General features: G+C 42.2%; 1 pseudogene; it reads left to right on the top strand.

Moving 5' to 3' along the window:
• Positions 1-2100: 2100 nt before the first annotated feature.
• On the top strand, positions 2101-9598 carry LOC102880557 (annotated as a pseudogene).
• The last annotated feature ends 4714 nt before the right edge of the window (positions 9599-14312 follow it).

The following is a 14312-nucleotide window of genomic DNA, read 5'->3' as shown; positions in this document are numbered from 1 at the left end:
TGTCTGTATTCTTAAGGTAAAAGCCCAATATGTCAAAGAAGGTCCTCCCTCTCTCTTGCATTCCAGCACCACACACACTGTCTCACATATCACCCACCCAGCAATGCATTCATTCATCTTCTCTGCCTTTGGGGTAACTTGGGTGGAAAAATTTAAGAAGCATTTACGTAAGTACAAGTCCTGAGGCCTCTAACATTAAGGTATTGACAAGGATGGATGTCCACAACATCTTCCAAGTGAAAAAAAAAAAACAAAAGCAGTTTACAAAACTATTGCCAAAAATACGAACAGTGTTTATCTCATGCCATGAGATTTCAGGCAGTTTTTTTTTTCTTCTTTGAAATTGTATTTATTATTTGTTTTAATAATGCATGTGCATTATATTTGCTATTAAAAAAATAAAACTATTTTCATAGGGGGTGGGCAGCTACATTGATTTTATTTTCTCCTATATTGGTCCTCAATGCACATTCTATCAGATTTCCTCTAACACATCTTCCTTCTTGAAGAATAGGGAGATTTACCCAGCTGCCCAGTCCTCTGTGGAGCTGCTCCACACAGAAACAACTCATACAGGGAGAAGAGCCTTTCACGAGCCCGGCTCAAGCACTAGGCAGCTTACTACTACCCTCTCCTGGTCAGAACAGGTCAGAGCGTGATTTAGCTAAACAGCAGCACCCAACATACTCTGACAGCCAAGGTCATCCCAGAGCATGACTTTTGGCTACCCCTTCAGTCATCAGTGTGCTGTACACCAGCATCAGTAGCTCAGCACTCCACCCCAAAACAGGCCATGATCTGGATTCAGCCAGGCTGAGCCTAATGACTACAAACCCATCTAGACAGTGCTATCCACTCCAGGCCAGAGGCTCCCTGGAGACACTCTGTCCCAGCTGCTAGAGCAAGTGCTCGAGAGTTTTCCTATCTGCTAGAGAGCACTGATGGTCAGGACTGCAGAAGGTAGGGCTGCAGAAAGATAACTGCAATCATCCTAATCATAAAGCCCTTGCCCTTGTATGGTTCTTTTTACTTATCAAAGTATTTCCCAAGACAGCTTGACATGTACAAATAAATTCACACAAGGATGTTTGCTGTGGAATTGTTGGTAACAGCAAAAAACTGGAAACAGTCTAAATATCCCTTAGTATGGGAGTGTTTGGACAAAATGGAATAGCATGCAGTTGTTAAAAAGATGAGGCAGATCTGTATGTGCTGCTGTGGACAGATCTCCAAGATTCATTGTTAAATTTTTTTTTAAATAGCAAGATGTGTAATAGTCGAGTATGAGTGTGTGTCTTAAATAAGGATCTGTGTAACTATAGACATACTTATTTAGTTATGCATAGAATATATTAGAAAGAAACACCAGAAAATAATGACTGCTTCTGGGGGTGGCATTACTGAGGACATGGCAATAAGAACTACTTTCACGACGTACATTTTTGTATAGTTAAGTTGTTTGCCTAATGGGCATGTATTATTTTTCAAGATAAAATTTGTTTAAAATCTTAAAATAATATTTTTCAAAAGACAGTTGGATATGATGGAATCAGAAAGACTTGATTTCAAATCTACATTCTGAGACTTACCAATTATATAACCTTAAAATCATTTAACTACTCTGAACCTCAATTTTCTTGTATCTGAAACAGGATTAGTAACATAAGTCTCATGGCATTGTTGTGAGGATTAAAGATAAGCATTTGATATCAGGACAATCTCCTTGTCTCCAAGTGGGTATTATTCACACCGACTTCTATATAGTTAACACCCTCTAGAGATGAACATTGTGATGGCCCTGGTAACACAGGCCTAGTACATAGTAGATGCAGAGAAAATAACTTATAATTTTGATATAAATTATCTTATTTTGATTAGTCATTTCTTCAAAGAATTTTACACATGAAGAAATAGGAATAAATCAGCAATCATACTTGGTTTGGAACATAGGTCTCCAAATCCTACTCTAACTTGAAAGCAAAGCACTAGGAAGATTAGCCTAAAGGCAATGTGTGGGAAGAACAAAAGACAGGATAAGAGTTAGGGATCATGGGCAGCCCAAACCTGAATCTTGGCTTCTTGTTTTCCTCCCCGAACAACATGAGTTTCAGCACCCACTCCAGCTTCTCCACCAGCTACAAGAGCCTGGGCTCTGTGTAGTCACTCAGCCATCGGGGCCAGCTGGCCAGCAGCGCGGCCAGCAGCGCGGCCAGCATACATGCCGGGGCAGGGGACTCGGGCTCTCGGATCTCTCTGTCCCACTCCACCAGCATCCAGGGTGGCTGGAGGCCCGGGGGCCTTGCCATGGGGATGGCTGAGGGTCTGGCATAGGGGACGTCCAGACTGAAAAGGAGACTGCAATGCATGAATAACCACTTGGCCTCCTACCTGGAGAGGGTGAGGAGCCTGGAGGCTGATAATCAGAGATTGGAGAGCAAAATCCGAAAACACCTGAAGGAACCCCCGGTCAAAGACTGGGGACATTACTTCAAGACCATCGAGGACCTGAGGGCTCAGATTTTTGCGAGTTCTGCGGACAATGCCCGCATCGTTTTGCAAAATGACAATGCCTGTCTTGCTGCTGATGACTTCAGAGTCAAGTATGAGATAGAGCTGGCCATGTACCAGTCTATGGAGAATGACATCAATGAGCTCCAAAAGGTCACTGATGACACCAATATCACTTGACTATAGCTAGAGACAGAGATCAAGGCTCTCAAGGAGGAACTGCTCTTCATGAATAAGAACCATGATGAAGAAGTAAATGGTCTACAAAACCAGATTGCCAGCTCTGGTTGACCATGGAGTTAGATGCTCCCAAATCTCAGGACCTCAGCAAGATCATGGCAGACATCCGAGGCCAGTATGACAGGCTGGTTCAGAAAGTGAAGAGGAGCTAGACAAGTACTGGTCCCAACAGATTAAGGAGAGCACTACAGTAGTCACTTTGCAGATCACTGAGATAGGAGCTGCTGAGATGACACTCACAGAGCTGAGGCGTACGGTCAAGTCCTTGGAGACTGACCTATACTCGATGAAAAGCGGGGGGGGGGGCGGGAAAGAAGTACAAGATTGTACACTGAAAACTACAAAACATTGTTGGAAGAAATAAAAGACCTAAAATGTATCATAGACTTAAATGGAAAGAAATCCCATGTTTATGTATTGGAAGGAACAGATGGCATTCTGGGGAGTAAGATGGCAATGGTCTCCAAACTGATCTACACTATCAATGCAAAGCCTCTCAGGATGTCAGCTGGCTTTTTTGCATAAATTGACGAGCTGATCTTAAAATTCATATGGAAATGCAGGAGACACAGAATAGCCAAAACAATCTTGAAAACAGAAACAAATTGCAACCCTATTACGTAGCTAAAATAATCAATGTGTGGTACAAGCATAAGCATATGCATATAAAGGATTAGAAATGAGAACCCAGAAGTAAACCGTTACATTTATGATCAATTAATTTTAGATAAGAGTGTGAAGACAACAACTGGATATCCATGTACAAAAGAAAGTAGTTAGAACCCTACTCATAACATATAAACAGTTTACTTCAAAATGTATCATAGACCTAAATGTAAGAGCTAAAACAATAAAACTCTCAGAAGAAAACATCAGAATAAATCTTTATGACATTGGATTAGGCAATAGTTTCTTAGATATGACACCAAAAGAACAAGCAACCAAAAAAAATAAATAAATTGGACTTCGTACCATTAAAAACTTTTGTGTTTTAAAGGACATTGGAGGAATGAAAATATTCTGGAATTAGAGTGTGGTGATGGTTGCACAACTCTGTGAACATACTAAAAACCACAGAACTGTATACTTAAAAGAGTGAATTTTCTGGTATGTGAATTATATATCAATAAGTCTGTTATTTAAAAAAAAAAGAGTTGGAGATTGTTAGATGGGAAACACTCATTATTTCCTTCATGAGGAAGACATCCATTGGCTTCTCTCTGCCTCCAACTCACTCCTTCCCTAAAAGGAGAGAAGTGACTTAATCAATCTGAGTTTGGAAGAAAAAATTCCCAAGCTCTGCACACTCCTCTCTTCCCAGAGGAGGCATGCGGCCCTCTATGCCCTAAGTTCTACAATATCAGGCACTGCCAATGAATGGGAGGTAAAGGTGGTCTCATTCTAGGATCAATATTAGGAAACACACATATCCGCAAATGTAAGCCACTATCTCCAATATCAGTTTCATCAATAACAAGGCTGCTATTTTGGTCTCCATATGCCTATTTCTTCCTCTTATTTTTCAAATGACTCAGAACTTCTGCAAGCAAGGAGGGTGCTATTTATTGACTAATTGTCAAGAACTTTTAGAAGCATTGGGGGCCCTGGTGTGAATACCATTAAATAGCTATCTGTATATCACAGAAACATTGAGTTTGGAGAGGTAGTATAGAGCAATGAAATAGTCAATGGACCTCATTTCTTCTTCTAAATTCATTCATTCATTTATTCAACAAACAAATAAATAAATATTCATTCAACAAATATTTTTCAAGTACCTAGCATGTGCCAGGCATTGTTAAAGCTGGTGATTCAGCAGTGGACAAAACTGACCAAAACCCTTCTATAATAGAGCATACATTTGATGGGCAAAACTGACAATAAACCAGAATAAATATGTACATATTTATTATAAATATATATATGCGTATAATATATATTATCTTAGATGATGTTAAGCAGAAAAGGGTATGAAATTTTGGGTAGGATATCCAGGAAAAGCCTCGCTAAAAGCATGGTATTGGAGTAAAGACTTGAAAGAGATCTGGAAGCAGGTCATCTGGGTATTTGGGGAAAGAGATTCCCAGGCAGAGTAAACAGCATATGCAAAGGCTCTGAAGTGAGAACACATGGTCTGAAGAAAAGCTACTGTAACAGAGTGATGGCAATGGAGGGCGGGGACTGCATATGAGGTGAGAGAAGTCTCCGGAAGCCAGCTCAAAGTACAACTTGTAGCTCAAAATAGGACTTTGGCTTTTACTCATCAACTTACCCATTAAAGGGTTTCAAGCAGAGGTGTGACATCTGACTCTGTCATGATTAAAGAGGGCAAAGGCAGAAGCATGGAAACCAGTGAGGAGGCTATTCCAGTAATCCACATGAATGATGATGGCTTGGACCAGGTAGGGAGCAGTAGAGAGTGCGTAGTGGTCAATTTTGGACATATTTTAAAGATAGCGCTGACCATATGTGTTGATGTATTGGAGTGAGGGTATATGAGAAAGAGAGAAATTAAGGATAACTCAAGGTTTTGTTATGAGCAACTGAAAGATGCAGTTGCAGTTAACTGAACAGATTGGGGGGAAATGGACACCAGGAACTCTTGGATGTGGTAATTTTCAGATGCCCATTGGACATCTGAGTGAATATGTCAAATAGGAAGCTGAAGATGCAAATTTGAAGTTCAAGAAGAGGTCCAAGAAACTTACTAGTTTACCATTTAGCTATTTGCTAGCCTTGTGATCTTAGACAATTTATCTAACTTCTCAGAGCCACACTTTCCTTTTCTGTAAAAATAGGGATAAAAATGTAGCAAGATTCTTGTGAGGATTAAATTTGATGATCAGTAAAGTAACTGGTTCTCAGGCAGTTCTAAATAAATCCTCACTTTTTTTAAGGTCAGTTAAACATGCATTTAGTTGCTGAATACAAAAAAAGTGAAAGATACAGTCCCCACCCTCAATCCCAATGGAGAAAACGTGGTCAAAGCTTTCAACAAAGAACCTCCCAGATAACAACAATCATTTGAGAGAATCATCAGGTTCTGGCACAAGATTGGACAAAAGGATGGACAACTAGCCTAGGATGGAAGCAGTCAAGGGGATTGGAGCGTAAGCCAGAATGTGTATCTGGTCCTCATACCGGCCTGCTGGGGGCCCTTGGACTCATCAACCCTCTACCTCTCACTTCCCCAGCAAGGTAAACCTCAATCCCCTAGAGATGTTTAAAAGTGTCGAAAGCTACTCAGGAGAAAAACACTGATTCATTGATGCTAATCGATCACTTCCCCAAGTCTATTTTCCCACCCACCCTCCTCTGATTGAACTTTGTTCCCTCCATCAGGACTTCTCCAGTCTCTTGCAGGCCCTGAGCAGGGGAAACAGCTCAGAAACCCTATGCAGCCTCAAAGAACCAAGTGTGGCCAACACTGGGGAGATATTTGAACCAACAAGAAGAGAAAAGTCATGGAGCATAAAAGGAGAGAAGCTACCATTGAGTCCTACTGGACCAGAGGCTGTGCTAGGTGTTTCCAGGGCTGAGAGAGTTGTTGTAAGGATTAAATATGAGTCCATGTAGAGCATTTGGCTCAGGGCCCAGCACATAGTAAGAGCATAATAAATGTTGGCCATATTATCTTTCTTATATCTTTTTTAAACCCATGACAACACTGCAAACCAGGCTCCAAACTACTATATTGAGTCCTGGTTTGCTCATCTGTAAATTGGGGGAGATAATGGTACCAACCAAACAAAGATTCATCTAAAACCCTTAGCGTAACACCTGTCACATAGTAACCACTCCATAATCATTAGATATTCTTAGTACTATAGGAGAAGAGGACACAGTTTCACACAGCTAAGTAGAATAGACATGGATTTGCCCTACTCAGCACATGCCTGCTCTTTTTGGCTAGAGTACTTTCACTCTCTTGGGGAACCACCCTCCCCCACTCTCAGGCCATGTGATTTGGGTGAGGTTGACACCTCTATTTCAAGCTCCAGAGGAGAGTATGTGACCCATGTCTGGCCAACTGCTTATTACATTCCTCTAGTCACACGGATTGGTTTGAGAGTGGATTTGTGACCCATGCAAAGTCAGTGAGAATGCTGGAACTTTGTTGAATCCATGGGGGGATAGATGAACCTGTTTTTGGACTTGACATTGAAAGGATATAAGCTTGGAGCTGCTGTGGATTCCTAGATAGAGAGAGTACCTAAGTGTAAAGCAAATCCAAAGGAAATAGAGCAAAAGGATGAAAAGAAACTAAAGGCTGCAAAATTTGAGCTCTTGCCGAAACACTTGAACAGTCATGTCTAAAGGCTGTACCTCAAGTTTCAGGTACATGAGGCAATAATGAGGCAATAATTCACATTCATATTCTCTCTCTTCTCCCTCTCTTTTTTCTCCCCTTCTCTCTCTCTGTCTCTCTGTCTCTCTCTCCTCCCTCTCTCTCTTATTTCTCTCTCTCTCTCTCAATCTCTCTCTCTCTCATTTATTTCTCTCTCCCTCCCTCAATCTCTCTCTCTCTCATTTCTTTCTCTCTCCCTCCCTCCCTCCCTCCCTCTCTCTCCCCCTTCCACCTGCTTAAGACAACCAAAGGAATCCTTATTTGGCAAATGTATTAGTCAGAGTCCCACCTAAAACAGATGGCACACTCAAATTAGAATAATTTGAAGAGGGTTCATTTATGATGATATAGGTGGTATAAGAGAACCACACAGACTACCACGGTGATCCAGGGCTAAAAAATAACTGAGGACCTGTTACCACCCCTAGGCCTGAGGGACAGAGGAAAGACTGAACCTAAACCTAAAGGGAGGGAGCGTGGGAGAAGAGGCCTCCGTAAGAAGAGCAGAGACTATCAATTAAGGCACACTGCCAACCTGTGGAGGGAGTCAGGAAAAAAATACCCCAGCCACTCACTCTTCTTGCCTTTCATCCAGACTCCCTGTTGGCTGAGCCCAGTCTGAAGCCAGAAGGCAAAAGAGCCTGCTGATGTGTTAAAACAAGTCAGATGTAGAACAGGATGAAGTCTGGATCTGGAGGGGCAGACAGGAGATAGCTGGCCCAACAGGAAAGCAGCAGACTAGGTTTTAAGAACAAAAGAAAGAAAGAGGGAGGTAGGAAGGAAGGAAAAAAAGAAGAGCCTGTCTGGCTCGCTTCCACAGTCTCATGATGACCTTTTGGAAGCTCAGTCCAGAATTTTAAAACTCTCATAGTTCCCTTTGATCTTTCCTGTATAGAGCTCTCCTTTCTCTAGAGAAGAGCCTGTAGGATGTCACACAGGAGATCGCTGTCTCAGCATCTGGGAAGAAGCCACTGAACCAGGCCTGCTAACTTTGCAGGGAGAAAGAAATCTCCAACCCAGCTGCCCACATGACCAAAGAGTCCTGGGCTGACCCTCAGACCTTCACCCTGCCAGCTCCCTTGCCCCAGTAGAAATCTGTCTGCTGGCCGGTTTGGCTTCAATCTCGGGTACCACCAGACAGCAGCCCTGTGACTTCCCTTTCTCTGTGGGAGATGTCTGTTTCCTTCGGCAGCCAAGCCAGAGAAGCTTTTGGGATTCCCCACTATTGGCAGGTGCCCAACAGTGCCCTGAGGACAGGGCTGAGTTGTATCCAAGTATCTCATTTTGGTCACACGGACACCTGTTCATTCTTCTTCCTTCCGAAAACACCTTGATGTTCTTTGCCAAAATAGGTTTCTCCTCGCCTTTCAAATTCATTAAACCTTAGAATTTCCTCAGAAAGCTTTCCTCATTAACTTGCCTGACTCTATACTCTCCTGCTATTATGATGATTATCAGAAGTTCTTATTCGTGTAAAATAACTAATAAGAGCAACTCATATTTACTGAGTGCTTTCTATGCGCCCATCACTGAGCTAAATGTCTTACAGAAATTATCTCATGTAATCTGCATAACTACCTTGTAAAGTACGTGCTATCAATATTTAACATATGTTGCGATTGGCACCCCTTCAATTGTCCGGAGACAAACTCAGGAGCAATTACTTTATCCATTTCTACAGAGGAGAAAACTGAGGCTCAGTGAGGATAAATTACTAGTTCAAGTTCACACAAGCAAGCAAAAGACAGAGATAAGACCCAGATATGACCAACTGCGAAGCCCATGCTCTTAAAAATGCAACATTTTACTGTGTCCCAGCTATGTGCAGTCCCTGAGTTGGGTAGTGGCTAGCCAAGGCCTGGGCGATATATACAGCACCCTTCTGTGCAGCCCCACCCAGACCACACAGGTTGAGAATGGGGGGGATGGTTCCTGGAGAAAATTAGAGTACTAACTAAGGAGCAGAGAATGAACACTGAGTAGGCAAAGACAACAGATGTCTGATTCAGGGATTCAGGCAATGATACTGGTAATTACAACACAGCATGATAAGTGACACAATGAGAAGGAACATATGTACTGTATTGGAAACACCTAACCCAGAGGATGTGACATGTAAGATGAGACTTGAAAAAGAGGTCTCAAGGCAAGGGGTGGGGGGTGGGGAAAGGAAACAGGTCTTGCAAATATTTTGAGATATGTGAGATTGTGAACAAGGGCAGTGAGAATGAAGATGATGGGCCAGAGCAAAAAAGGAAGGAAAATGGATTTGGGGCTGAAGAAGAGATGGAAAATTCAGTTCAGGATGTTGATCTTGAGGGTCATCTTGTTAGAGATATCAAAGAGCCAGCTGGATATGTGAGTGTGGAGTTTAGGAGCTGGATCTCTGGAGGCAGCACAAAGATGCGATCAACACAAGGATGGAATCAACACAAGGATGGACACTCAAGTGTGAGTGAGACATCCCTAGGTGAGAAGGTCAAGGTTGAACAGACTCATTGAAAAGGACATCCAAAGGGTCAATGAGCATATGAAAAGGCCTATAAGTACATAATATAATATGTGAAGACAACACCCTTATTAGTGTAAACACATGAAAACAATGAGATACCATTACACATCCATCAAAATGGCTGAAATTAAAGGATTGATGATATCAGGTGTTAGCAAGGATATAGAAAAACTGGGTCAACCACTTTAGAAAACTGGCAATATTTACTAAAGTGGAATACATGTATTCTCTATGACCTAGCAAATCTACTCCCATATGTACTGTAGAGCCAAGAGAAGTAAGTGCTTAAGTGTACAAAAAGATGTATAAAAGAATGTTCATAACAGCATTATTCAGAAGAGCCAAAAGCTGGAACAAACCAAATGTCCAATATTATATGTTCATTCAATAGAACACGACACCGCACACATACACACAAACACATACACACAAAAGAAATAAGTACTGACATGGATGAATCTTATAGGTATAATGTCGAATGAAAAAAGCCAGACCTAAAAGAATACATATTGTGTGATTCCATTTATAATGATAAAAAAAAAAATCTGAGATGTTCTAAATTAAATTACAGTGGCCAAAGAATGAGAGAGACAGAACTGTTAGTCTGTTAATGGCTGTGGACCAGCTAACAAAAGACTTCTAACATTCTCGTTTTGCCTTTTGAGATTTCAGATTCATTTCCAGGTGGCTATTTCTACAGATTATTTTAGTTAGGCACCATCTAGCTCCAGAAGCCTCTGCTTGTTTACACGTGGGCTTTCTGGACTACTGCCCACAGCCACACCACAGGAGAGGACATTTCTTTATACAGACTCTGTTATTCCAGAGCTGGCCTTGTTTCACCCTCTCCCACCCTTTGCCTATAGCTCATGTCAATTCTTTCAGACTACCTTTTTCTTCCCCCATCCCCTTACTTGATGTATAAAGTGCCTATAAAACTCTGGGACAATGGACATGCTGTCTTTTCTGCCTAGCCATGCTGCTGGTAGTTGACTCCATGTCCCAACATCTGTCTTTTGGATAGCGTTTTTGGGTCAATAAAACCTTACTTAAAAGAAGACTTCAATTGTGGAAGTTAAAGATTTTTAAGTTTAACAATAAAAAGCTCCGAAACAGTTGATGGTTATAGAGGTCAGAAATAGTGGTGTCTATTATGGCAGAGGCTATACCTGAAAAGGAGCCAAGGGAGCCTGCTGGGGGCTGGAAATGTTTTGATTCAGGGAAGGGAGGAAGTCATTATAAAGGTATATACATCTATAAAAATCCATCTAGTTGTTCATTTAAGACTCGTGCATGTTACTATATCTATTTTATGCCTAAGTGTTGGTGGGCGGGGGTGGTTATCCCCTTTCCCAAAAGACAATAGAACCAAAGCTAGCAGGGACTATTACAGTTTGTGATATGATATGACATTTCACAAGGCCCAGCTTAATAGCGAAGTCGCTCAGGGCCGGAAGTCTTTTATTTATTTATTTATTTTATTTTTATCTCTACTATTCCAAAGCATCCACATTGGGGTTCAGATCACAGCAGGCCCAAAGCATGCATGACTTTGTTCTGAGTGTCTGCTCAGAACAGCACTCTCGAGCTCTTGAGTGTTCAACTCAATACTCACTTCCTGCACATATACTCTGTGTCAAGCCCTGTGCTAAGAGCTGGGAGTATGAAGACAAATAAAACACCAGTTCTGCACTTAAAAGCTGCCAACCAAGAGGTGGGTGCTCCAGGATGAAGGATGGGTTCTTGCAGCAGCCAACTCATCCATCAGCACATGTAAATAATAATAGTAACAACCAACCACCATTTGTGAACTGCCAGGTGCTTTATGTGTGTAATAGATTTTTTTTTTCTTAATTGCTATTTAAAACCACAACTGCCTGCAGCTACTTTTGTCTGTTAGGGGAGTGGTATAATTTTTCTCTGCATAAATGACTCTTTGGGAAAATACTTAATAAGTTGCTTTGGCATGAAGAATGAAGCTCTCCAGGGACAGGACAAGACAAAGGAAACTGAATGGCTTTGCAAATTAGGGTGGGAAAAATGTGGCAGCAGGGAAAGGGAGCAGGGTCTGAAACACAGGAGGAGAGAAAATGTTAGGAGATAGAGTCAGGGAGACCAATTTTGTTTTTCTTTTCCCAGACTCTGATCCTTAAAGAACCACCCTTTTGCTTTCCTAATCTCATGCATTCTTCAGGTTTTATCTTTCAAAAATCACTTCCTCATATCACACACAGCCTTCAAGAAGAATGAGGCAAAGATCTCTCCACTGACAGAAAAATACACTGGATATATTGGGAAGCAGAAAAAAATAACCGGCAAAATGAGTGCATAATACAATCCCATTTTTTAAAAAGGAGTCTCATATATATGTATTTACACTTGACTACATAGGGAAAATTCCTGAAAAAGTACAGAACACTATATTAACAGCTGGTACCACTAAGGAGGGTGGTCGTAGGCAATCAGAAGCTTCTGTTTTCAATTTTTGCCCTTTTTACCTTTAAACATTTTACCATGAGGTTTTTATCCCTTTTTGAAAGTCTCTTCCTCCAAGCTGCTTTCCCTGACTGCTATGATAGATCAGGTTCCCATCGTATCTGGCCCTCCTTTGTTGTGACATTCAGCACCTTGGTAATTGCCTGCTTGCTACCTCTCCTACTCCTCCACCTCCTGAACCCACTCTGCTCTCCTCAGCTCCTGCAAGACAGAGACAAGGAACTCCTAGCAGAGTGGTTGGCATAGCTGTTAACCAAATGACTGAATTCTTCCACCTTCCAAAGGGTTTTCTCCTGCCTGGTTTTGAATCTCTCAGAGAGAGGAGGGAGCAGCTCAGCTCCGTGTGTGTTGCCCAGGCTGGCCTCACAGTGTTCCAGCTAATTCCCTGCCCAGGCCAGGGTGAGATGCTCAATCTCTTGTTCTGGAAGGAAGTGTAAAAACTGCAGCTCTTGTCCTCTTCATTGCCCTGAGGGACACGAAATGCCTGAGAACACCACAGCTTGTGAGAGGTGTGAGCAGGTTGGGGAACCAATTACTGGAACAGTACCCTGGCTGACTGTGGAAGAAGCAGAGACAGCTTCCCTTCTATCTTCCTTTTCTTCCTAGCAGTAGGGGAGGAGGGGATGGAGGCCTAATTGCTTTCACCTTGCAAACATTCTGCTACTGACCATGTGCAGAGTGAATCTCAGTTCTACAGCAGGAGGCTCGAAATTTTATCAAATAAGGAAGGCTGACATTTTCCCTGAGGCCCTCTGACCAAAGACCAAGAGGAAGGGAGGCACTTGGTTTAATGGCCCCCTCCTTGCTCTAGTCTACCAGTCACCTTGTCGTAAACTGAGCTCCTGCTTATTTCTGCCCAGAATCCCGGAGAGAAATCTCCATGTCTGTCTCCACTCCACCTAGGCTGCTATCACTAGGGCAGTGCCTTCACTAGGTCTTGCCCAGGCCATAGTAAGGCTGCTGGGAGAGAATTAAAGCTCTATTTCAGAGGCCCCCGACTGCCAGGCAGACACCTCTATCAACCCAGGCGGTGTCTTCCCTGCTGAGTTCAGTCAGAGAAAGTGATGACAGCCACTGGGACTGCCAGGGAGAGGCTTCAGCTAGCCACAAGTGCCTGATTCTGCCCGAACACTTCTAACAATTAAGGCAGTGGATGAACTCTCATGCTTCTTCCATTCCTGATGAAAAGCCACATTCTGTCCTTCAATCCCTGGGGTGAAGCAAGAAATGTGATAAAGAAAAGGCAGTGCAACTCCGCAGAGCAGGCTTGAGTGATACTGATGCTATTCAGGAAGCCTGCACCAGGGGCTCACCACTGGAATCACTGAAAATCATCCAGGAAGTACGTGATATTGGCCTTATATAATTAATGATTTATAAAGCTTTGAGGCACTAGCTGGTCACCGATTGGGTCCCAAGTATAAATTTCCTTTAAGACATTCTTGAGAGGTAATAGAAGCCCGCAGCTTCATATATAGACGACTTCAACCACTTTCTGGCTGTGTGACGTTGGTCAGGTTGCTTAACCTCTTTGAGTTTCAATTTTCTCATCTGTAAAATAGGATTAATAATATCTACTTCAAAGGGTATCATAAAATACAATTAATATACGCAAACTATTTAGCACAGTCCTTAATGTTTATTGAATGGTAGCTGTTCATAGTATTATTAAGGAGCCGTCAGTGTGCACACCAGCACAGACACTATGGTGAGGTGGAAAATGGTGGGGACTTTAGGACAATGCAGACCTAGTTTACAATCCTAGCTCCATAACTTCCGTTATGTGGCCTTGGGAGAGTTAATTAACGTCTTTGAGCGCTGGTCTCCTTCTCTTAAGAAGACATCGATAATACCGGGCCTAGTCAACAGGATAGAGTCCAGGAGTCACCTGAGCCTGAGCACATAAAAGGTGTTCAGGAAATATTAGCTGCATTGGTAAAGAATCACCACCGTCTTTCCAGTAGCCTTGACCTCATTTGTTTGGTAGTTTTTACTGAAAGCCAATTCTGCTCAAAGCGATTTACTTTGGAGTAGCATATTGATTTTCTCAAAGTCAATGGTCTCTTTCCTATTGTGATTCTTCCTGCCATCGCTATACTATTTGACCCTGGTAGTCACCTCTGACTTTTTAAAGGCCTCTTCCCCTCTCTCCATTGTTTTCTTGATTCTTTGATGTCCTAACTCTCTCTCCCTCTCTTATTCTTTCCA

This window comes from Pteropus alecto, unplaced genomic scaffold, assembly GCF_000325575.1.
Source record: "Pteropus alecto unplaced genomic scaffold, ASM32557v1 scaffold39, whole genome shotgun sequence".
Taxonomy (NCBI): domain Eukaryota; kingdom Metazoa; phylum Chordata; class Mammalia; order Chiroptera; family Pteropodidae; genus Pteropus; species Pteropus alecto.
This window is presented reverse-complemented; position numbering and strand designations above follow the sequence as displayed.